The sequence below is a fragment of the Scomber japonicus genome, chromosome 19, assembly GCF_027409825.1.
Source record: "Scomber japonicus isolate fScoJap1 chromosome 19, fScoJap1.pri, whole genome shotgun sequence".
Lineage (NCBI taxonomy): Eukaryota > Metazoa > Chordata > Actinopteri > Scombriformes > Scombridae > Scomber > Scomber japonicus.
In genome coordinates, this window is record NC_070596.1 from 33,280,668 (window position 1) to 33,292,346 (window position 11,679).

Below are 11,679 nucleotides of genomic sequence, written 5' to 3' on the forward strand. Positions count from 1 at the left end.
TGTGGGAGGGGGACGGGAGCGTTTTTGTGGGAGGGGGACTGAAGTGTTTTTGTGGGAGGGGGACAGGAGGGTTTTTGTGGGAGGGGGACGGGAGTGGAGCGTTTTTGTGGGAGGGGGACAGGAGGGTTTTTGCGGGAGGGGGACAGGAGCGTTTTTGCGGGAGGGGGACAGGAGCGTTTTTGCGGGAGGGGGACAGGAGCGTTTTTGTGGGAGGGGGACAGGAGCATTTTTGTGGGAGGGGGACGGGAGCGTTTTTGTGGGAGGGGGACAGGAGTGGAGTGTTTTTGTGGGAGGGGGAAAAGAGTGGAGTGTTTTTGTGGGAGGGGGACAGGAGCGTTTTTGTGGGAGGGGGACGGGAGTGTTTTTGTGGGAAGGGGGACAGGAGTGTTTTTGTGGGAGGGGGACAGGAGTGTTTTTGTGGGAGGGGGACAGGAGCGTTTTTGTGGGAGGGGGACAGGAGCATTTTTGTGGGAGGGGGACGGGAGCGTTTTTGTGGGAGGGGGACAGGAGTGGAGTGTTTTTGTGGGAGGGGGAAAAGAGTGGAGTGTTTTTGTGGGAGGGGGACAGGAGCGTTTTTGTGGGAGGGGGACGGGAGTGTTTTTGTGGGAAGGGGGACAGGAGTGTTTTTGTGGGAGGGGGACAGGAGTGTTTTTGTGGGAGGGGGACAGGAGCGTTTTTGTGGGAGGGGGACAGGAGCGTTTTTGTGGGAGGGGGACGGGAGCGTTTTTGTGGGAGGGGGACGGGAGTGGAGCGTTTTTGTGGGAGGGGGACAGGAGCGTTTTTGTGGGAGGGGGACAGGAGCGTTTTTGTGGGAGGGGGACGGGAGTGGAGCGTTTTTGTGGGAGGGGGACGGGAGCGTTTTTGTGGGAGGGGGACAGGAGTGTTTTTGTGGGAGGGGGACAGGAGCGTTTTTGTGGGAGGGGGACAGGAGCGTTTTTGTGGGAGGGGGACGGGAGTGGAGCGTTTTTGTGGGAGGGGGACGGGACTGTTTTTGTGGGAGGGGGATAGGAGTGGAGCGTTTTTGTGGGAGGGGGACAGGAGCGTTTTTGTGGGAGGGGGACGGGACTGTTTTTGTGGGAGGGGGACGGGAGCGTTTTTGTGGGAGGGGGACGGGAGTGGAGCGTTTTTGTGGGAGGGGGACGGGAGCGTTTTTGTGGGAGGGGGACGGGAGTGGAGCGTTTTTGTGGGAGGGGGACGGGAGCGTTTTTGTGGGAAGGGGGACAGGAGTGTTTTTGTGGGAGGGGGACAGGAGTGTTTTTGTGGGAGGGGGACAGGAGCGTTTTTGTGGGAGGGGGACAGGAGCGTTTTTGTGGGAGGGGGACGGGAGTGGAGCGTTTTTGTGGGAGGGGGACAGGAGCGTTTTTGTGGGAGGGGGACGGGACTGTTTTTGTGGGAGGGGGATAGGAGTGGAGCGTTTTTGTGGGAGGGGGACGGGAGCGTTTTTGTGGGAGGGGGAGAGGAGCGTTTTTGTGGGAGGAGGACTGGAGGGTTTTTGTGGGAGGGGGACGGGACAGGAGCGTTTTTGCGGGAGGGGGACGGGAGCGTTTTTGTGGGAGGGGGAAAGGAGTGGAGTGTTTTTGTGGGAGGGGGATGGAAGTGGAGCGTTTTTGTGGGAGGGGGACGGGAGTGGAGTGTTTTTGTGGGAGGGGGACGGGAGCGTTTTTGTGGGAAGGGGGACAGGAGTGTTTTTGTGGGAGGGGGACAGGAGTGTTTTTGTGGGAGGGGGACAGGAGCGTTTTTGTGGGAGGGGGGACAGGAGTGTTTTTGTGGGAGGGGGACAGGAGTGTTTTTGTGGGAGGGGGACAGGAGCGTTTTTGTGGGAGGGGGACAGGAGCGTTTTTGTGGGAGGGGGACGGGAGCGTTTTTGTGGGAGGGGGACGGGAGTGGAGCGTTTTTGTGGGAGGGGGACAGGAACTTTTTTGTGGGAGGGGGACAGGAGCGTTTTTGTGGGAGGGGGACGGGAGCGTTTTTGTGGGAGGGGGACGGGAGTGGAGCGTTTTTGTGGGAGGGGGACTGGAGGGTTTTTGTGGGAGGGGGACAGGAGCGTTTTTGTGGGAGGGGGACGGGAGCGTTTTTGTGGGAGGGGGATAGGAGTGGAGTGTTTTTGTGGGAGGGGGATAGGAGCGTTTTCGTGGGAGGGGGACAGGAGCTTTTTTGTGGGAGGGGGACGGGACAGGAGCGTTTTTGTGGGAGGGGGACGGGAGCGTTTTTGTGGGAGGGGGACGGGAGTGGAGCGTTTTTGTGGGAGGGGGACTGGAGGGTTTTTGTGGGAGGGGGACGGGAGTGGAGCGTTTTTGTGGGAGGGGGACTGGAGGGTTTTTGTGGGAGGGGGACAGGAGCGTTTTTGTGGGAGGGGGACGGGAGCGTTTTTGTGGGAGGGGGATAGGAGTGGAGTGTTTTTGTGGGAGGGGGACTGGAGGGTTTTTGTGGGAGGGGGACAGGAGCGTTTTTGTGGGAGGGGGACTGGAGGGTTTTTGTGGGAGGGGGACAGGAGCGTTTTTGTGGGAGGGGGACGGGAGCGTTTTTGTGGGAGGGGGATAGGAGTGGAGCGTTTTTGTGGGAGGGGGACTGGAGGGTTTTTGTGGGAGGGGGACAGGAGCGTTTTTGTGGGAGGGGGACGGGACAGGAGCGTTTTTGTGGGAGGGGGACGGGAGCGTTTTTGTGGGAGGGGGACGGGAGTGGAGCGTTTTTGTGGGAGGGGGACTGGAGGGTTTTTGTGGGAGGGGGACAGGAGCGTTTTTGTGGGAGGGGGACGGGAGCGTTTTTGTGGGAGGGGGATAGGAGTGGAGTGTTTTTGTGGGAGGGGGATAGGAGCGTTTTCGTGGGAGGGGGACGGGAGCTTTTTTGTGGGAGGGGGACAGGAGTGTTTTTGTGGGAGGGGGACAGGACTGTTTTTGTGGGAGGGGGACGGGAGCGTTTTTGCGGGAGGGGGACAGGAGCGGAGCGTTTTTGTGGGAGGGGGACGGGAGCGTTTTTGTGGGAGGGGCACGGGAGCTTTTTTGTGGGAGGGGGACGGGAGCGTTTTTGTGGGAGGGGGACTGAAGTGTTTTTGTGGGAGGGGGACAGGAGGGTTTTTGTGGGAGGGGGACGGGAGTGGAGCGTTTTTGTGGGAGGGGGACAGGAGCGTTTTTGTGGGAGGAGGACGGGAGGGTTTTTGTGGGAGGGGGACGGGACCGTTTTTGTGGGAGGGGGACGGGAGCGTTTTTGTGGGAGGGGGACGGGAGCGTTTTTGTGGGAGGGGGACGGGAGCTTTTTTGTGGGAGGGGGACGGGAGCTTTTTTGTGGGAGGGGGACAGGAGCATTTTTGTGGGAGGGGCACAGGAGCGTTTTTGTGGGAGGGGGACAGGAGCATTTTTGTGGGAGGGGCACAGGAGCGTTTTTGTGGGAGGAGGACTGGAGGGTTTTTGTGGGAGGGGGACGGGACAGGAGCGTTTTTGCGGGAGGGGGACGGGAGCGTTTTTGTGGGAGGGGGACAGGAGTGGAGTGTTTTTGTGGGAGGGGGACAGGAGCGTTTTTGTGGGAGGGGGATGGAAGTGGAGCGTTTTTGTGGGAGGGGGACGGGAGTGGAGGGTTTTTGTGGGAGGGGGATGGAAGTGGAGCGTTTTTGTGGGAGGGGGACGGGAGTGGAGGGTTTTTGTGGGAGGGGGACTGGAGCGTTTTTGTGGGAAGGGGGACAGGAGTGTTTTTGTGGGAGGGGGACAGGAGTGTTTTTGTGGGAGGGGGACGGGAGTGTTTTTGTGGGAGGGGGACAGGAGCGTTTTTGTGGGAGGGGGACGGGAGCGTTTTTGTGGGAGGGGGACAGGAGCGTTTTTGTGGGAGGGGGACGGGAGCGTTTTTGTGGGAGGGGGACGGGAGTGGAGCGTTTTTGTGGGAGGGGGACGGGACAGGAGCGTTTTTGTGGGAGGGGGACGGGAGCTTTTTTGTGGGAGGGGGACAGGAGCGTTTTTGTGGGAGGGGGACGGGACTGTTTTTGTGGGAGGGGGATAGGAGCGTTTTTGTGGGAGGGGGACAGGAGCTTTTTTGTGGGAGGGGGACGGGACAGGAGCGTTTTTGTGGGAGGGGGACGGGAGCTTTTTTGTGGGAGGGGGACAGGACTGTTTTTGTGGGAGGGGGACAGGAGTGTTTTTGTGGGAGGGGGACGGGAGCTTTTTTGTGGAAGGGGGACAGGAGTGTTTTTGTGGGAGGGGGACGGTAGCGTTTTTGTGGGAGGGGGACGGGAGCGTTTTTGTGGGAGGGGGACGGGAGCGTTTTTGTGGGAGGGGGACGGGAGCTTTTTTGTGGGAGGGGGACGGGAGCGTTTTTGTGGGAGGGGGACTGAAGTGTTTTTGTGGGAGGGGGACTGAAGTGTTTTTGTGGGAGGGGGACAGGAGGGTTTTTGTGGGAGGGGGACGGGACAGGAGCGTTTTTGTGGGAGGGGGACAGGAGTGTTTTTGTGGGAGGGGGACGGGAGCGTTTTTGTGGGAGGGGGACAGGAGCGTTTTTGTGGGAGGGGGACGGGAGCGTTTTTGCGGGAGGGGGACGGGAGCGTTTTTGTGGGAGGGGGACGGGAGCGTTTTTGCGGGAGGGGGACGGGAGTGTTTTTGTGGGAGGGGGACAGGAGGGTTTTTGTGGGAGGGGGACGGGAGTGGAGCGTTTTTGTGGGAGGGGGACAGGAGGGTTTTTGTGGGAGGGGGACAGGAGCGTTTTTGCGGGAGGGGGACAGGAGCGTTTTTGTGGGAGGGGGACAGGAGGGTTTTTGTGGGAGGGGGACAGGAGCGTTTTTGTGGGAGGGGGACGGGAGCGTTTTTGTGGGAGGGGGACAGGAGTGGAGTGTTTTTGTGGGAGGGGGACAGGAGCGTTTTTGTGGGAGGGGGACGGGAGTGTTTTTGTGGGAAGGGGGACAGGAGTGTTTTTGTGGGAGGGGGACAGGAGTGTTTTTGTGGGAGGGGGACAGGAGCGTTTTTGTGGGAGGGGGACAGGAGCGTTTTTGTGGGAGGGGGACGGGAGCGTTTTTGTGGGAGGGGGACGGGAGTGGAGCGTTTTTGTGGGAAGGGGGACAGGAGTGTTTTTGTGGGAGGGGGACAGGAGTGTTTTTGTGGGAGGGGGACAGGAGCGTTTTTGTGGGAGGGGGACAGGAGCGTTTTTGTGGGAGGGGGACGGGAGCGTTTTTGTGGGAGGGGGACGGGAGTGGAGCGTTTTTGTGGGAGGGGGACAGGAGCGTTTTTGTGGGAGGGGGACGGGAGCGTTTTTGTGGGAGGGGGACGGGAGTGGAGCGTTTTTGTGGGAGGGGGACGGGAGTGGAGCGTTTTTGTGGGAGGGGGACAGGAACTTTTTTGTGGGAGGGGGACAGGAGCGTTTTTGTGGGAGGGGGACGGGAGCGTTTTTGTGGGAGGGGGACGGGAGTGGAGCGTTTTTGTGGGAGGGGGACTGGAGGGTTTTTGTGGGAGGGGGACAGGAGCGTTTTTGTGGGAGGGGGACTGAAGTGTTTTTGTGGGAGGGGGACAGGAGGGTTTTTGTGGGAGGGGGACGGGACAGGAGCGTTTTTGTGGTAGGGGGACGGGAGTGGAGCGTTTTTGTGGGAGGGGGACAGGAGCGTTTTTGTGGGAGGGGGACGGGAGCGTTTTTGCGGGAGGGGGACGGGAGCGTTTTTGTGGGAGGGGGACGGGACAGGAGCGTTTTTGTGGGAGGGGGACGGGAGCGTTTTTGCGGGAGGGGGACGGGAGTGTTTTTGTGGGAGGGGGACAGGAGGGTTTTTGTGGGAGGGGGACGGGAGTGGAGCGTTTTTGTGGGAGGGGGACAGGAGGGTTTTTGTGGGAGGGGGACGGGAGCGTTTTTGCGGGAGGGGGACAGGAGCGTTTTTGTGGGAGGGGGACAGGAGCGTTTTTGTGGGAGGGGGACGGGAGCGTTTTTGTGGGAGGGGGACAGGAGTGTTTTTGTGGGAGGGGGACAGGAGCGTTTTTGTGGGAGGGGGACAGGAGCGTTTTTGTGGGAGGGGGACGGGACAGGAGCGTTTTTGTGGGAGGGGGACAGGAGTGTTTTTGTGGGAGGGGGACGGGAGCGTTTTTGTGGGAGGGGGACAGGAGCGTTTTTGTGGGAGGAGGACTGGAGGGTTTTTGTGGGAGGGGGACGGGACAGGAGCGTTTTTGCGGGAGGGGGACGGGAGCGTTTTTGTGGGAGGGGGACAGGAGTGGAGTGTTTTTGTGGGAGGGGGACAGGAGCGTTTTTGTGGGAGGGGGATGGAAGTGGAGCGTTTTTGTGGGAGGGGGACGGGAGTGGAGGGTTTTTGTGGGAGGGGGATGGAAGTGGAGCGTTTTTGTGGGAGGGGGACGGGAGTGGAGGGTTTTTGTGGGAGGGGGACTGGAGCGTTTTTGTGGGAAGGGGGACAGGAGTGTTTTTGTGGGAGGGGGACAGGAGTGTTTTTGTGGGAGGGGGACGGGAGTGTTTTTGTGGGAGGGGGACAGGAGCGTTTTTGTGGGAGGGGGACGGGAGCGTTTTTGTGGGAGGGGGACAGGAGCGTTTTTGTGGGAGGGGGACGGGAGCGTTTTTGTGGGAGGGGGACGGGAGTGGAGCGTTTTTGTGGGAGGGGGACGGGACAGGAGCGTTTTTGTGGGAGGGGGACGGGAGCTTTTTTGTGGGAGGGGGACAGGAGCGTTTTTGTGGGAGGGGGACGGGACTGTTTTTGTGGGAGGGGGATAGGAGCGTTTTTGTGGGAGGGGGACAGGAGCTTTTTTGTGGGAGGGGGACGGGACAGGAGCGTTTTTGTGGGAGGGGGACGGGAGCTTTTTTGTGGGAGGGGGACAGGACTGTTTTTGTGGGAGGGGGACAGGAGTGTTTTTGTGGGAGGGGGACGGGAGCTTTTTTGTGGAAGGGGGACAGGAGTGTTTTTGTGGGAGGGGGACGGTAGCGTTTTTGTGGGAGGGGGACGGGAGCGTTTTTGTGGGAGGGGGACGGGAGCGTTTTTGTGGGAGGGGGACGGGAGCTTTTTTGTGGGAGGGGGACGGGAGCGTTTTTGTGGGAGGGGGACTGAAGTGTTTTTGTGGGAGGGGGACTGAAGTGTTTTTGTGGGAGGGGGACAGGAGGGTTTTTGTGGGAGGGGGACGGGACAGGAGCGTTTTTGTGGGAGGGGGACAGGAGTGTTTTTGTGGGAGGGGGACGGGAGCGTTTTTGTGGGAGGGGGACAGGAGCGTTTTTGTGGGAGGGGGACGGGAGCGTTTTTGCGGGAGGGGGACGGGAGCGTTTTTGTGGGAGGGGGACGGGAGCGTTTTTGCGGGAGGGGGACGGGAGTGTTTTTGTGGGAGGGGGACAGGAGGGTTTTTGTGGGAGGGGGACGGGAGTGGAGCGTTTTTGTGGGAGGGGGACAGGAGGGTTTTTGTGGGAGGGGGACAGGAGCGTTTTTGCGGGAGGGGGACAGGAGCGTTTTTGTGGGAGGGGGACAGGAGGGTTTTTGTGGGAGGGGGACAGGAGCGTTTTTGTGGGAGGGGGACGGGAGCGTTTTTGTGGGAGGGGGACAGGAGTGGAGTGTTTTTGTGGGAGGGGGACAGGAGCGTTTTTGTGGGAGGGGGACGGGAGTGTTTTTGTGGGAAGGGGGACAGGAGTGTTTTTGTGGGAGGGGGACAGGAGTGTTTTTGTGGGAGGGGGACAGGAGCGTTTTTGTGGGAGGGGGACAGGAGCGTTTTTGTGGGAGGGGGACGGGAGCGTTTTTGTGGGAGGGGGACGGGAGTGGAGCGTTTTTGTGGGAAGGGGGACAGGAGTGTTTTTGTGGGAGGGGGACAGGAGTGTTTTTGTGGGAGGGGGACAGGAGCGTTTTTGTGGGAGGGGGACAGGAGCGTTTTTGTGGGAGGGGGACGGGAGCGTTTTTGTGGGAGGGGGACGGGAGTGGAGCGTTTTTGTGGGAGGGGGACAGGAGCGTTTTTGTGGGAGGGGGACGGGAGCGTTTTTGTGGGAGGGGGACGGGAGTGGAGCGTTTTTGTGGGAGGGGGACGGGAGTGGAGCGTTTTTGTGGGAGGGGGACAGGAACTTTTTTGTGGGAGGGGGACAGGAGCGTTTTTGTGGGAGGGGGACGGGAGCGTTTTTGTGGGAGGGGGACGGGAGTGGAGCGTTTTTGTGGGAGGGGGACTGGAGGGTTTTTGTGGGAGGGGGACAGGAGCGTTTTTGTGGGAGGGGGACTGAAGTGTTTTTGTGGGAGGGGGACAGGAGGGTTTTTGTGGGAGGGGGACGGGACAGGAGCGTTTTTGTGGTAGGGGGACGGGAGTGGAGCGTTTTTGTGGGAGGGGGACAGGAGCGTTTTTGTGGGAGGGGGACGGGAGCGTTTTTGCGGGAGGGGGACGGGAGCGTTTTTGTGGGAGGGGGACGGGACAGGAGCGTTTTTGTGGGAGGGGGACGGGAGCGTTTTTGCGGGAGGGGGACGGGAGTGTTTTTGTGGGAGGGGGACAGGAGGGTTTTTGTGGGAGGGGGACGGGAGTGGAGCGTTTTTGTGGGAGGGGGACAGGAGGGTTTTTGTGGGAGGGGGACGGGAGCGTTTTTGCGGGAGGGGGACAGGAGCGTTTTTGTGGGAGGGGGACAGGAGCGTTTTTGTGGGAGGGGGACGGGAGCGTTTTTGTGGGAGGGGGACAGGAGTGTTTTTGTGGGAGGGGGACAGGAGCGTTTTTGTGGGAGGGGGACAGGAGCGTTTTTGTGGGAGGGGGACGGGACAGGAGCGTTTTTGTGGGAGGGGGACAGGAGTGTTTTTGTGGGAGGGGGACGGGAGCGTTTTTGTGGGAGGGGGACAGGAGCGTTTTTGTGGGAGGGGGACGGGAGCTTTTTTGTGGGAGGGGGACGGGAGCGTTTTTGTGGGAGGGGGACGGGAGCGTTTTTGTGGGAGGGGGACGGGAGCTTTTTTGTGGGAGGGGGACGGGAGCTTTTTTGTGGGAGGGGGACAGGAGCATTTTTGTGGGAGGGGCACAGGAGCGTTTTTGTGGGAGGGGGACAGGAGCATTTTTGTGGGAGGGGGACAGGAGCGTTTTTGTGGGAGGGGGACAGGAGCGTTTTTGTGGGAGGGGGACAGGAGCATTTTTGTGGGAGGGGGACAGGAGCGTTTTTGCGGGAGGGGGACAGGAATGTTTTTGTGGGAGGGGGACGGGAGCGTTTTTGTGGGAGGGGGACAGGAGGGTTTTTGTGGGAGGGGGACGGGAGTGTTTTTGTGGGAGGGGGGCGGGAGCTTTTTTGTGGGAGGGGGACGGGAGCGTTTTTGTGGGAGGGGGACGGGAGCTTTTTTGTGGGAGGGGGACGGGAGCGTTTTTGTGGGAGGGGGACAGGAGCATTTTTGTGGGATTGGCACAGGAGCGTTTTTGTGGGAGGGGGACGGGACAGGAGCGTTTTTGTGGGAGGGGGACGGGAGCGTTTTTGTGGGAGGGGGACGGGAGCGTTTTTGTGGGAGGGGGACGGGAGTGTTTTTGTGGGAGGGGGACGGGACAGCAGTGTTTTTGTGGGAGGGGGACGGGAGTGTTTTTGTGGGAGGGGGACAAGAGTGTTTTTGTGGGAGGGGGACAGGAGCGTTTTTGTGGGAAGGGGACAGGAATGTTTTTGTGGGAGGGGGACGGCACAGGAGCGTTTTTGTGGGAGGAGTACTGGAGGGTTTTTGTGGGAGGGGGACGGGACAGGAGCGTTTTTGTGGGAGGGGGACGGGAGCGTTTTTGTGGGAGGGGGACGGGAGCGTTTTTGTGGGAGGGGGACGGGACAGGAGCGTTTTTGTGGGAGGGGGACGGGAGTGGAGCGTTTTTGTGGGAGGGGGACAGGAGTGTTTTTGTTGGAGGGGGACAGGAGCGTTTTTGTGGGAGGGGGACGGGAGCGTTTTTGTGGGAGGGGGACAGGAGCGTTTTTGTGGGAGGGGGACGGGAGCGTTTTTGTTGGAGGGGGACAGTAGCGTTTTTGTGGGAGGGGAACAGGAGCGTTTTTGTGGGAGGGGGACAGCAGTGTTTTTGTGGGAGGGGGACGGGAGTGGAGCGTTTTTGTGGGAGGGGGACGGGAGTGGAGCGTTTTTGTGGGAGGGGGACGGGAGCGTTTTTGTGGGAGGGGGAGTGGAGCGTTTTTGTGGGAGGGGGACAGGAGCGTTTTTGTGGGAGGGGGACAGGAGGGTTTTTGTGGGAGGGGGACAGGAGCGTTTTTGTGGGAGGGGGACAGGAGGGTTTTTGTGGGAGGGGGACAGGAGCGTTTTTGTGGGAGGGGGACGGGACAGGAGCGTTTTTGTGGGAGGGGGACAGGAGCGTTTTTTTGGGAGGGGGACGGGATAGGAGCGTTTTTGTGGGAGGGGGACAGGAGCGTTTTTGTGGGAGGGGGACAGGAGTGCTTTTGTGGGAGGGGGACAGGAGCGTTTTTGTAGGAGGGGGACAGGAGGGTTTTTTGTGGGAGGGGGACGGGAGCGTTTTTGTGGGAGGGGGACAGGAGCGTTTTTTTGGGAGGGGGACGGGACAGGAGCGTTTTTGTAGGAGGGGGACAGGAGTGTTTTTGTGGGAGGGGGACAGGAGGGTTTTTGTGGGAGGGAGACGGGAGCGTTTTTGTGGGAGGGGGACAGGAGCGTTTTTGTGGGAGGGGGACAGGAGCGTTTTTGTGGGAGGGGGACGGGAGCGTTTTTGTGGGAGGGGGACGGGACAGGAGCGTTTTTGTGGGAGGGGGACGGGAGTGGAGCGTTTTTGTGGGAGGGGGACGGGAGTGGAGCGTTTTTGTGGGAGGGGGACGGGAGCGTTTTTGTGGGAGGGGGAGTGGAGCGTTTTTGTGGGAGGGGGACAGGAGCGTTTTTGTGGGAGGGGGACGGGAGTGGAGCGTTTTTGTGGGAGGGGGACGGGAGTGGAGCGTTTTTGTGGGAAGGGGACAAGAGGGTTTTTGTGGGAGGGGGACAGGAGCGTTTTTGTGGGAGGGGGACAGGAGCGTTTTTGTGGGAGGGGGACAGGAGGGTTTTTGTGGGAGGGGGACAGGAGCGTTTTTGTGGGAGGGGGACGGGACAGGAGCGTTTTTGTGGGAGGGGGACAGGAGCGTTTTTTTGGGAGGGGGACGGGATAGGAGCGTTTTTGTGGGAGGGGGACAGGAGCGTTTTTGTGGGAGGGGGACAGGAGTGCTTTTGTGGGAGGGGGACAGGAGCGTTTTTGTAGGAGGGGGACAGGAGGGTTTTTTGTGGGAGGGGGACGGGAGCGTTTTTGTGGGAGGGGGACAGGAGCGTTTTTTTGGGAGGGGGACGGGACAGGAGCGTTTTTGTAGGAGGGGGACAGGAGTGTTTTTGTGGGAGGGGGACAGGAGGGTTTTTGTGGGAGGGGGACGGGAGCGTTTTTGTGGGAGGGGGACAGGAGCGTTTTTGTGGGAGGGGGACAGGAGCGTTTTTGTGGGAGGGGGACGGGAGCGTTTTTGTGGGAGGGGGACGGGACAGGAGCGTTTTTGTGGGAGGGGGACGGGAGCTTTTTTGTGGGAGGGGGACGGGAGCGTTTTTGTGGGAGGGGGACGGGAGCGTTTTTGTGGGAGGGGGACGGGAGCTTTTTTGTGGGAGGGGGACGGGAGCTTTTTTGTGGGAGGGGGACAGGAGCATTTTTGTGGGAGGGGCACGGGAGCGTTTTTGTGGGAGGGGGACAGGAGCATTTTTGTGGGAGGGGGACAGGAGCGTTTTTGTGGGAGGGGGACAGGAGCGTTTTTGTGGGAGGGGGACAGGAGCATTTTTGTGGGAGGGGGACAGGAGCG